This window comes from Meles meles, unplaced genomic scaffold (genome assembly GCF_922984935.1).
Source record: "Meles meles unplaced genomic scaffold, mMelMel3.1 paternal haplotype, whole genome shotgun sequence".
Classification (NCBI taxonomy): domain Eukaryota; kingdom Metazoa; phylum Chordata; class Mammalia; order Carnivora; family Mustelidae; genus Meles; species Meles meles.
Window position 1 is genome coordinate 1 of NW_025721541.1, and position 12500 is coordinate 12500.

Sequence of the window (12500 nt, forward strand, 5' to 3'; positions counted from 1 at the left end):
CCACAATCGCCTCTTCTTGTTCAACCCAATATACCAGCAACTAGGATTTGCTCCTTCTCAGGGTCTGGCTTTCCTCGGGAGGGCTTTTTCATGGGACACTTTTAGGAAACAAATTTGTAGGCTCCTTTTCCTGTTACTCTGTCTCATGTCAATGTCATCCTTAGGGTCTGCCACCAACCCTGAGGTCTTCCTTTCCAGCATCTTTGAATCCTCCCTCCTTCATGACCTCGTTCCTTCCGTGCACAGCCCTCCGCTCGGCTCCCGTGCCCCCCCCCCCCCCCACCAAGGCCAGACATATGGGTGATGGCCTCTCCAAGCTAAACATACTCTTACTGTATGACACAGCAATCCTGCTCCTTGGTATGCATCGATGACCCAAACGAGTTGAAGATGGATGTCTGCACAGAAACCGACACGCAGACGTTCACGGCCCCTTCACTAGGAACGGCTTGAACCTGGAGGCAATCAAGAAGTCCCTCAGGAGGAGAATGGATCCAGAGACTGGGGTACATCCAGGCCACGAAAGAAATGGCTCTCGGGGCTTTGGAAAGAGATGAGCGAGCTCTGGGGAGCTATGGGGAGCCAGGTAGGGAAACTCCCGCGTGTCTTGCTGACTGAGAGAAGCCGGTCAGAAGAGAAGAGGTGAACCCACCTCACGGTTCCAACTCCATGTGACATGCTGAAGGAGGCCAAACGATGGAGAGGGTCACGAGATCAGTAGGCTGGAGAGCCGAGTATGAACTGTAGCAGACAGCATCATGGACGGACAGGTGTGGGCAGAGGGTTTCTCCCCCTCTTGGACCAGGTTTGGCTTCAAAGGAGTGCAGCCCAAATTGGAACCAAAGGAGGCAGGATGCTTCCCGAAAAATCTCAAGGAAAAGTACTGCAAGCAACAGGAATAGCTACTGGTCAGGCTCTGGAGGAAAGGGTGGAGAGATTCAGCCCGTTGGCCTGAAAGTTGGCGGTAACTGTCTTCTCCCAGAATATGGAGGCATCGGAGTAGTTCTAGATGACGTGGAGTATTTTCTTACTTAGGGACGGTGACATTCTGAGGAAATATAGAGACTGAAAAAAAATCATGATTGCGATGGCATCCCGTGAAACTACTCAGTCCACTGAAGTGGTGAAATCTTGCCCCGTGTGAGTAATTTCCATGGCAGGCAGGCGAAAGGGACAACAAAGATCCATCGGCTGCCAGGGGTTTTGGTGGGGGTGGAGGGTGTGGGGTGGGGGGGCGGGGGGGAGGGTGCAGGTGGGTGGGTAGGGTGACTAGGCAGAGCACAGAGGATTTTTAAGGCGGTGGAACCATTCAGAGAGCTACTGTGGTGGTGAGATACCTTTGTCGAAACCCACAGAAGGAGGGGTGCCTGGGTGGCTCAGTGAGTCAAGTCTCTGCCTTCGGCTCTGGTCATGACCTCCGGGTCCTGGGATCGAGCCCCGAATCGGGCTCTCTGCTTGGCGGGGAGCCTGCTTTCCCCTTTCTCTCTGCCTACTTGTGATCTGTCTGTCTGTCTGTCTGTCTGTCCGTCCGTCTCTCTCTCTCTCTCTCTCTCTCTCTCTCTGTCAAATAAATAAATAAAATCGTTATAAAAAGGAAAACAAAACCCCAGAGAATGGACAATGTTGGGCTCTGAGTGGGTGATGATGATGCCTCAGTGTGGATTCATCCCTTGTAAGCGATACACCAGGTTTGCCACGGATGGTCGGTTGGTCGGTAGGCTTCTGGGGGAGTGGGAAGCTCTCAGGGAGCAGGCCTGTGCCTCTGAGTGTTGGGGGGCGGGGCAGGGGCCAGTGAGCCGTGACCGATGGCAGAGCAGGTGCCCTGTGGGTACTGCCCGTATTCTCCAGTGAATTTGGCTGTGAACCCAAAACCACTCAGAATAAGTAAATAAGTAAGTAAGTAAGTGAATAAACAAATAAATACAAACAAAGGCCCATGAAACGTGCGTGCGCGCACGCGCGCACGCACACGCACACACGCACACACACACACACACACACACACACACACACACACACGAAGGAACAAACCCCAAAACAGACAGACAGGCAGACCGGATGTGGAGCTGCCGGGGAAATGGCCAAGCAAGAATTGCAGAGATGGGTTTGGTGCAAAAGGGTGCTTTTCTTACAGCACGGGGACAGGACCTGTGGGCAGAAAGAGCCGTGCTGGGATTGTGAGGGGTCACTGGTGATACGGTTTCCAGTTAGTGGGGGTTAGGGATGAGGTCAGTCTCCAAGGAATGTGTGTATGGTGCGAGCAAGGTCTCCGAGACCTTGCGGGGCTCCCCGCTGTCAAGGTGAGGTGAGTCCCTCTTGTTTTAGCCAAGCGTGAGTCATGGGACCCTTTCGATGTGTGTCTGTGGACCCCGTGTTGGAAGAGGGATGTTAGCCTATCGTGGGCATGGGTGGCTGTCGGAGTGAAGGGACACTGACTAGAGCGAATCCTCACGGGTAAAGCATGGAACGAAATCCTTGAGGGAGTTGTAGGGGTGTTCCACCCTCTATGTGTGTCAGGGATTCATCAGTGGGTTACAAGTGGTCAGGGGACCTCGCTGTTGCCTCCTTTCTCTTGCCTTGGCTCTCTTCATCTGGTCCGAGTGACATTCCAGGTGGACAATCTCCCTGCTGGGGTGGGGGTGTTTGGTCGTGGTGGTGGACACACATTCTCCTCTACCTGCTTAGGGTCTGTGGCTGGGCCTAGGATGGCGACCGACAGAAGAGGTTCCCTGGAGAAGGGCATCCAACCGTGGGTAGGTGTTTGCCTGCCCAGGGGCGCCTTCCCAAGGGCCTAAAGACGGGGACTCGAGGGGTGCCTGGGTGGTTCGGTAGGTTGGGCCTCCGCCTTCCACTCAGGTCATGATCTCCGGGTCCTGGGATCGAGCCCTGCATCGGGCTCTCTGCTCGATGGGGAGCTTGCTTCCCGCCCCCCCCCCCGGCCCCCCCTCTCTGCCTACTTGTGATCTCTGTCTCTCCAATAAGTCAATAAGATAAAATCTTAAAAAAAAGAAGAAAAGAAAAGAAAAGAAAAATGAAAGACAAGACAAGACAAGACAAGACAAGACAAGACAAGACAAGACAAGACAGGGACTCGATCCACGAAGAACGGACAAGACCAGGGGGTTTGGGCAAGGGGCAGGCAGGCCGTGGCAAAGACAGCCCCGGGAGGACGGGGGTGGGGGTGGGGTTGGGGGGGGGGGGGCCTGGTTGAAGAAGTTTCATCGACATGGACGGTTCAGACCCTAATTCTCTGGCTCCCCTCTCCTGTCTCTGGTGATGGAGGCTGGCTTTCTGCTTCCTGGTTCCTACAAGGAGTGGAATTTGAGATAACTGACGTGCCACAGTGGGCACCTTTTCGGGGTGACAGGTTCTGGTTTCCTTCAGGGCAGTCTGGGGAAGTGGCTCACGGGTGGGTCCTGGTTCCTCGGGAATCCCTCTCCCCATCCCTGGTCCCGCCAGCCATCGCTGGCTCCTCTCTTTCCGGCCATTCCCGGGGCTCCTCCGCAGCGGCAGGGTGCCTGGGCATAGGCTCCTGGGCCTGGGTGTTGAAAAGAAAATCGGAAGTTTCCCTGCCATTCGACCCTGGGCCCTGCAGAGTTTGTCCTTGCTACGGTTCTTCTGTCTTTCTTTTTCTTTTTCTTTTTTTTTTTTTAAGATTTATTTATTTATCTGACAGACAGAGATCACAAGCAGGCAGAGAGGCAGGCAGAGAGAGAGCAGGAAGCAGGCCTCCTGCTGAGCAGAGAGCCCGAGGTGGGGCTCGATCCCAGGACCCTGGGATCATGACCTGAGCCGAAGGCAGAGGCTTTAACCCACGGAGCCACCCAGGCGCCCCTTCTTCTGTCTTTTTAATCGCCTCTGGGATGATCAGGGATGGACTCCCTGCCTCTCAACCCCAGACTTCATGTCCCTTTGGAATTAGACATAAAACGGCCTCGCTGGTTTTCTGAGTCGGTGGCCTTGTCGTAGACACGACCTGCTCGAAGGGACCTGACCCTGAAAATCTTGGATTTCTTCCTTGCCCTTGGCTGTGTGGCAGACTTCCCATACGGAATGGATTGTACACCCCCCCACCCCCCCCCACCCCCGTTCTCCTAGTGACCCTGATCCGACCTCTGGGAGCGTTTCCTCATTTTGTCTCTCTCTGAGCAACACCCTCTACCACTACCACCACCCCCCCCCCCCCCCCCCCCACCTCCCACTCCCGGCTGATCCCTCAGGCCTCTGTGTCCTTTGCCCTTGGGTCCCCTTCAGAGGGTGTTTCACAGAGTCTAGGGTTTTAATTTTGGTGACTTCCAACCCCTCCGTTTCTTTTTTTTACGGATCGCGCCTCAGGTGTCCAGTCTTAAACCCTCTTTGCCTGGCCCTAGATCCCCAGCTTTCCCCCTAGAATCCTCCCCCAACACACACACACACACACACACACACACACACACACACACACACACACGTGTGTTCCGGTGTTCTGTTTCCCATGGAAGTGTGAGATCCGTTTGGAGTTCACATTTGTAGGAGGGGTGAGATCTGCCTGTTTGGATGGAAGCTTTCCTCTTCCTCTTTCTTTCTTTCTTTCTCTCTTTCTTTTCCCTCCTTAAAAAAGAATGTTGTTGTTGTTGTTGTTGGTGGTGGTGGTGGTGGTGGTGGTAGGGAGGGAGGACGAAGGAAGGAAGGAGCGAAGGACCCGAAAGGAGGGTCAGGGAGAGGGAGGTGAGAAGCAGAGTCTCTGCTGAGTAGGGAGCCCCAGTGGATGGATGCGGGGCTCGATCCCAGGACCCAGAGATCATGACCTGAGCTAAAGGCAGAGACGTTTCACCGACCGAGCCACTCAGGCACCCCAGTTGTCTTGTTTCTTTGCCTGCCTGCCTGCCTGCATGTTGGGTCTGTGGATGTCTGATGACTGACTGTCCTCTGATTTCGTGGGGAGGTGGGCCATGTTTCCTCCTTTGAACGGCCTTTGCGCTTGGGCATATCTCTTTCGGTATCTGTTCCGTGCCATCGATTCATCGACCGACCGACCGTGTCTGTCTGTCTGCCAACATCGCAGGGTCTCCATGGCCTCTGCAAAGAAAGCATTCGACCAGGGGCGACTTTATTTCCGATTTTTGCTTTGTTTTCCTTTGTTGTGTTTGACAGACATCGCCATAGCGGTTCAAATTTCTTGGGCGTGTCAGCTCTGTACACCCACCCAGGGTGGCCCTGGAACTCAGGACCCCCACAGATCAAGAGTTGCCTTCCTTGGGGGTCCTCCGGACCGAGCCAGCTAGGTGCCCTGAAAGACGTGTCCTTGAAACACAGGTGTGAAGTCTGCGCCCATGAACTTTGCACTGGGAAACCTTATTTGGATCGTCACACTCTTGGGGAAATACTGCTGAAAGAACGTCGTGTAGCCAACGATGGAGGAACCGACTTGGGAGGAAAACCTTCTTTTCCAGGTTCTGCTGTTTGGTCAATTCTCTCGACTCAATAGGGGCCCAGCCTTCAGAGTCACAGTATTTGCTTGATGTCTCTCTTGTCTGCGTTTTCCTCGTGTACTTTTATAGTGAGTGCTCCGGATGGATGGTTGACAGAGAACAGTTTACATCCCGGGGCATGTGTGTGTGTGTGTGTGTGTGTGTGTGTGTGTGTGTGTGTGTGTGTGAGAGAGAGAGAGAGAGAGAGAGAGAGAGAGAGGGAGGGAGAGGTGTGTGTGTGGGGGGGGGGCACGGCGGGGGTGAGATGGGTAGGGATTGTTGCAAAGTGGGATCAGGGATTCACGGAGGTGAGAAGGCGGCAAAGAGAAAGGCTTGGAAAGGAAGCCATGAAAAAGCCCATGTTCAAATGGTGAAGTTTCATGGGAGAAGAGTTACCTCTAATCAAAGGCATTCTTGCTGGACAGTAGCTTCTGCCCTCTCCGCTGGGGGATAGGAGGGCCAAGGTTTTGAAAGGTTCCTCCTGGGCTTTTGTAAAGCACAAAAGCGCCAGAGCACCTAGACAGGATGCTGCTGCTCTGTTGCCCTCTAGTGTCCTCTCCCCCTGCCACCGCTGTTTCTGTTTTCCTCTGACCCCACTTCCTGCCCAGGGGTGTTTATCTTGGATAGATAATGCTGCTGCTGCTGCTGCTGCTGCGCGCGCGCGTGCGTGCGTGCGTGCGTGTGTGTGTGTGTGTGTGTGTGTGTCTTCAAGGTTTTATATTTTTAGGTAATCTCTCCACCCATCCATCCAGCGTGGTGCTGGAACTCAGGACCCCCCCCCCCCCCCCCGCAGGTCAAGAGTCGCAGTCGTGTGGTCCTCAGAGGGAGCCAGTCAGGCGCCCCGAGATACGTGTACTTGAAAATCCAGCAAACAAAGAAAAGAACCAACGAATAAAGTTTTTTGTTTTTTGTTTTTTTTTCCTTCACAGGCCGGGGGAAGTTCTACGCCTTGTCCCCCCCCCCCGCCACACATCAGGGGATAGTTAGTTCATCATCAATATTTACCTCTTCTCAAGCACCGGCCCCTCCCCTCCCCGCCCCGCCCCGCCCCGCCCCGCCCCGCCGCCGTGTCCTAGAGTTGGACCGCGCGGCTGTTCCGGAACTGGATTTCTTCAGTGAATGGCTATTTTAACTCTCTCTCTCTCTCTCTCTCTCTCTCTCTCTCTCTCTCCCTCCCTGTTTTTTTTTTTTTTTTCTTCAAGATTTTATTTGTTTGACAGAGAGAGGTCACAAGTAGGCAGAGAGACAGACAGAGAGAGAGGGGGAAGCAGGCTTCCCGCTGAGCAGAGAGTCTGATGTGGGGCTCGATCCCAGGACCCTGAGACCATGACCTGAGCTGAAGGCAGAGGCTTCACCCCCTGAGCCACCCAGGCACCCCTATTTTAACTCTCTTCCTCCCCATTCCGTGCCGCCTCCCTGCCGTCCCACCCCCCCTCCACTGCCCCCCACCCCCGCCCCGGGGTTTATTCCGCTTTTGGTCACGGATGCCACGACCCTGCCTTGGCACCGATGTTCCCCACAGCTGTTTGTTGTCCTTAGACATCATCGTGGTACGGGCAGAGACAGGTTCAGTGAGCACCTTTCTGGGGGTGTGTGTCAGTCACCCCCTTTCCGTCCTCCCGAGGTGTCATCGTTGGCTTCAGAGTAGACCTCCTGCCCTTGAAATGCTAGGAAAAAAACGGTTCATCCGTTGTTGGTTTAGGAGTGCGCGCGTGTGGGATGCCTGGGGGGGGGGGGGGGGCCTCAGTAGATGAAGCCTCTGCCTTCAGCTCAGGTCACGATCTCAGGGTCTTGGGATCGAGTCCCGCATCGGGCTCTCTGCTGGACAGGGAGGCTACTTCCTCCTCTCTGTCTCTCTGCCTGCTCGTGATCTCTGTCTGTCAAATAAATAAATAAAATCTTCAACAACAACAACAACAACAACAACAACAACAACAACAACAACAACAACAACAACATTAAAGGAGTACTCGCGTGGGTCTCGGTTTTACAGTCCCTGCCCGGGGACATTTGTCTAAGTCCTCCCGGAGGCCCGGGCGCCCGCTTGCTCACATGCCACAGTGGGAAGCTGGTGCCTCCAGGCCTGCCGGGCCGCCGGGGGTGGGGGTGGGGTGGGGTGGGTGGGTGGGTGGGTGTGTGTGTGTGTGTGTGTGTGTGTGTGTGTGTGTGTCCCCCGTGGCGAATCGGGCCCCCCCCTTCCGGCGGCAGCGGCCCGGACGCGTTCCCCAAGTCTCCCCTGGGCGAGCTGGAGTCGCGCCGTGCCTGCCGTGAGCTGCCGAGGCTGACGCCCCGGGGCCGCGCGCCCCTCCGAAGTGGGCCGGGAGGGGATCGGGCGGCCTGGCGGCCGGCCTCGCGACTGTCACTGGCCCTGCGTTCCGGATCTGCCTCGGTGTCTTTCGTGGCGGTTGTCTGGCGGCACCTGGCGGCCGCTTTTATATAGCGTCTCCCCGCCGGAACGTGGGCGATGTCGGCAAGGGATGGCATTTGGCCGCGGTCCCCAAGCTGGAGTTCCGGGAGGCCGGCGACACTAGAGCGATCGTCCCCGCGGTCTCTGGGGCGTCGGCGCGCGATCGGCTCGCGGGAGATTGAAACCCCAGGTATATGGGGGAGCAGCGGCGCCGCCCCCGCCGTCGCCGCCTTCTCCTCCTCCTGGCTCTCGCGGAGGGGTGTTGGGGGCTTCCTGGAGGGGTCGACCAGCACCCGCCGGTGCCCCCTCCTCCGCCCGCCTGCCCGCCGGCGTGGGAATGGGAGACAGTGTGTGCGTGCGGTGCGAGGACGCCGTTCGGCCTGTGGCTCTGGTCGTTCATCGGGCCTTCCGTGTCCCACGTGTCCCTTGTGTCCCGTGTCACACTCGGGCGGTTGGGGACCGGCCCGAGCCTCGCCGGGAAGCCGGTGGATGGCGCGAGGGGTCCGTCCGCGGGCACGCGTGGGGTCCTGGTCGTCGCCCCCGATTTTCTCACCAAGTTTTCCGAGGCCCGCTGCGTAAGGTGGGGACCGGCTCGGACCGGCTCGGACCGGGCCGGGCCGGCCGTGCGGGCGGCGCCACGCCGCGAGGGGAGGCACGGGCCGCGATGTCCATGGAGGTCGGGCCATCAGGGGGCGCCTCCGCGGGTCCGCCCCCTCTCCCAGTCCCAGCCCGGGAGCCGGCGACCGCTCGGACCGGCTCGGACCGGCTCGGACCGGCTCGGACCGGGCCGTGGCGGCCGTGCGGCGCCACGCGGCGAGTGGAGGCACGGGCCGCGAGGGAGAGGGAGAGGGAGAAGGAGGCGAGGGCCGGCAGGTCCCTCCGCAGAACTTGATTTTTTTTTGAGGGCCGGCAGGTCCCTCCGCAGAACTTGATGATTTTTTTTTTGAGGGCCGGCAGGTCCCCTCCGCAGAACTTGATTTTTTTTGAGGGCCGGCAGGTCCCTCCGCAGAACTTGATTTTTTTTTTGAGGGCCGGCAGGTCCCTCCGCAGAACTTGATTTTTTTTGAGGGCCGGCAGGTCCCTCCGCAGAACTTGATTTTTTTTTTGAGGGCCGGCAGGTCCCTCCGCAGAACTTGATTTTTTTTGAGGGCCGGCGGGTCCCTCCGCAGAACTTGATTTTTTTTTGAGGGCCGGCAGGTCCCCTCCGCAGAACTTGATTTTTTTTTTGAGGGCCGGCAGGTCCCTCCGCAGAACTTGATTTTTTTTGAGGGCCGGCGGGTCCCTCCGCAGAACTTGATTTTTTTTTGAGGGCCGGCAGGTCCCCTCCGCAGAACTTGATTTTTTTTTTGAGGGCCGGCAGGTCCCTCCGCAGAACTTGATTTTTTTTTGAGGGCCGGCAGGTCCCCTCCGCAGAACTTGATTTTTTTTTTGAGGGCCGGCAGGTCCCCTCCGCAGAACTTGATTTTTTTTTTTTGAGGGCCGGCGGGTCCCTCCGCAGAACTTGATTTTTTTTGAGGGCCGGCGGGTCCCTCCGCAGAACTTGATTTTTTTTTGAGGGCCGGCGGGTCCCTCCGCAGAACTTGATTTTTTTTTTTGAGGGCCGGCGGGTCCCCTCCGCAGAACTTGATTTTTTTTGAGGGCCGGCGGGTCCCTCCGCAGAACTTGATTTTTTTTCTAAGTCCCGACTTGGGGACGACAGGCGGACCAGGGGAGGAGCTACCCGGCCAGGCCCGGGCGGCTCCACCTCCCTCGAGTCCGTGGTCGGTCCCGGCTGCCCGCTCCCCCACGCTCCAGGGGGTCGACCAGATGGCCCTGGGGGTTCCGTGGGGCGCCCCCCCCCCCCCCGCTCTTTGCAGGGTAATGGAGCAGTGTTTGGGGCCAGTGGCCAGGCCACGGTCCCACGAGGTCCCGGTGACCCGTGGCTAGGCCCCGCCAGATGGCGTAGCTATTTTGTCCCCGGAAAGGAGCAGGTTTTGTTGCCAGGTAGGTGCTGACACGCTGTTTGAGTGACTCGCCTTAGCGATGTGGGCCTCTGGGTGCGTGCGGGGCTCTGGGCTTGGCCGTGGTGCCAAATCCGGCTCGGCCCTCGCTCGTTGGAGCCGTCCGCGTGGGCCTGTGCGCCGGCTCTCGTGCCCCCAGCTGGTCCCGGGCTGTGGTGCCACCTCTGGTCTCCAGCACCCGAGGGCGGCGTGGGCAAGTGGCGTGGGTCCTTTATCCCGTTCACTCCACGCTGTGGGCGCCCGGCTGCGGCCGTGGTAACCCCCGCTCCGTTCCGCAAGGCTCCGTGCCACGTGTCAGGCGTTCTCCTTGGGTTGCCCGGCTGCTCTTGCCCTGGGCTCGAGGGGTGCCGGCGAGGCTGAAAGCAGGTCCCTCTGGTCGGTTGTCGTCGCCAGGCGTTTCCCCCCTTGGGTTCCTCCTTGGGCACGTTTTCGCTGATCGATGTGGTGATGTCGCGTTCTCCCGGGCCGGGTCTAAGCCGCGTCAGACGAGGGACGGACATTCATGGCGAATGGGACCGCTCTTCTCGTTCTGCCCGTGGGCCCCTCGCTCCTCCTCCTCCTCTGCCACCCGCTGCCGTGGGGGGGTGTTGAGGGGAGGGTGCGGGGGGGTTTGTGGGCTCCGGCCCGACTCTGCTTTCCCACGGTTCTCGCCTCAGGGCGCCCGTGGGTGTGGGGTCCAGCTGACGCAGCGGACACTCTCGCTTGCCGCTCTCGGCTCCTTCACGCGGGGTGAGCCGCCCTCCCTGTGTCGGGGAGGGCCATCCCGAGGCCGCGCTGCTCACCGCCCGGGCGTGCTGAGCGCGTGGCGCCTGGCCCTCTGTGGTGCCCCTGGAGCGCTCCAGGTTGTCTCAGGTGCCTGAGGCCGAGCGGTGGCGTCGTTTCCCGTTCCCAGCGACCCCCTCGGGCTGCCGCTGTCGGTGGTGTGTCCGGAGAGCGGGTGGTGGAAGTCGGTAAGGGAGGCCCACCCGCCCCCCTCTGTGGGGGTGCGGGCACCTCGTCGTCCTCTGGTGCGCGTCGTGCCAGGGCGGTGTGTGTGGACAGGACTTGGTGGGGCGTGTGAGTGACCGCGCCGGGCCGAGCCAGCGCTGCGGCGCCTGGCCAGCCGAGGGCTGCTGCTTCTCTTTGCCCGGCATGCCGTGCCCGTCTCCGCTCCTCTCGTGGCCTCGGTGTGGAGGCCTGAGGTCCCTTCCGGGCGGGGATGGGAGCATGGCGTGCGTAGAAGAGGCAAAGGCGGTCCCCTCGTGGGGCTCTGGCCGCGGGTGCTCAGGATTGTCCTGGGCCTGTCCCTTGCCGCAGACCCACCCCCGCCCCCTCCCAGGCCCTGGAGGCCTTTGGGACGGCGTTTCCTTGGGCGGAGCCCGGTCAGGGGGACGAATGGGTGGGGGCGATGCGCCCTCGGTGAGAAAGCCTTCTCTAGCGATCCGAGAGGGTGCCTTGGGGTACCGGAACCCCCAGCCGCCGCCCCTCCTCTGCGCGTCGTGGCCACCGATGCGGGGTGACTACCGTCGCGTGTTGGGCAGAGCCCCCTCTCCGCGAGGGGTCTGCCGGCCCCGCGGTGGGGCCGAGCGTCGCTCTCTTGCCTACCGCGGCCTGCGCCTCCCCCCTCCGAGTCGGGGGAGGATCCCGCCGGGCCTGGCCGGCGTCTGGCGCGTGGGGCTCCCGCGTGCGTGCGAGTGCGAGAGCGTGCGCGCGCGCGGCCGCTCCCCCGCGGCGTGCGTCTCCTTGCTCTGCGCCGTGCGAGCGGCTGTCTGCCGCCCGCTCCCGTGCCGAGTCGCCGCCGGGGGTGACGTGCGGGCACGGGTCGGGCCGCTCTCGCCTGGGGGCGCTTCCCCCGGGTCGTGGCTCCGGGATGGAGCAGACGGACGGATGGAGGTTCAGACGGGCCCCCGCGCGGCGGGGGTCGCGTTGGGGCCCGGTTCTTGGCGGGGGAAGGTGCGCCAAGGGTGCTGAGGCCGGCCGGCGTCCCCGGGCGTCGCGGGACCGCTCTCGTGCTGGTGGCGGTGGGATCCCGTGCACGTTTACCTGGCGGCCCGGCTCGCGCCTTCGTTGGTGCGCCCTTCCCCCCCCCCCCCGGAACCGCTCCCCACGCGCTGCCGGCCGTCGCCCGCTGTGCGCCCCCTCCCCGTCGCCGCCGACCTTTCCCCCCTACCTTGTCCCCGGCTCGCCTGGACGGCTTTGAAGGCGCGCTGTGCTCTCGATCCATTCCCTCGGGACCGAAACCGGCCTCGCCGCTGTTGGGTGTTGTCCCCCCTCCCCGGGCCTCTAGCGGCCTTGGGCGGGGGGGGGCATCCCCGGGCGAAGGGCTCTCGGCCCGTTGTGAGGAGGAGAGGCCCGCGTGGGTCCAGTCGGGCGTGGGCACGGAGGGGTGTGGTCGTGCGCGCGGGAGGACGCCCTGTTGGGGGTCGGTCGTGACTCTGGCCGTGGTGGCTGGGGGGGCCCCGAGCCCTGCGATGTGGCGGGGGCCTGCCTGCCGGGGGCCGGGTCGGTGTCCTCGGGTGCCACGGGACCGCCCTTGTGCTGGAGGCCTTGGGCGGTGGGACCCCGTGTGCCCCGGCGGCCGACCTCGGGCCTCGGAAGGCGCCTTGGGGGGGCTCTCGCGCTCCCTCGCGGTGGCCCGCGGTCCCCTTCCCCACGTGGCTGCTC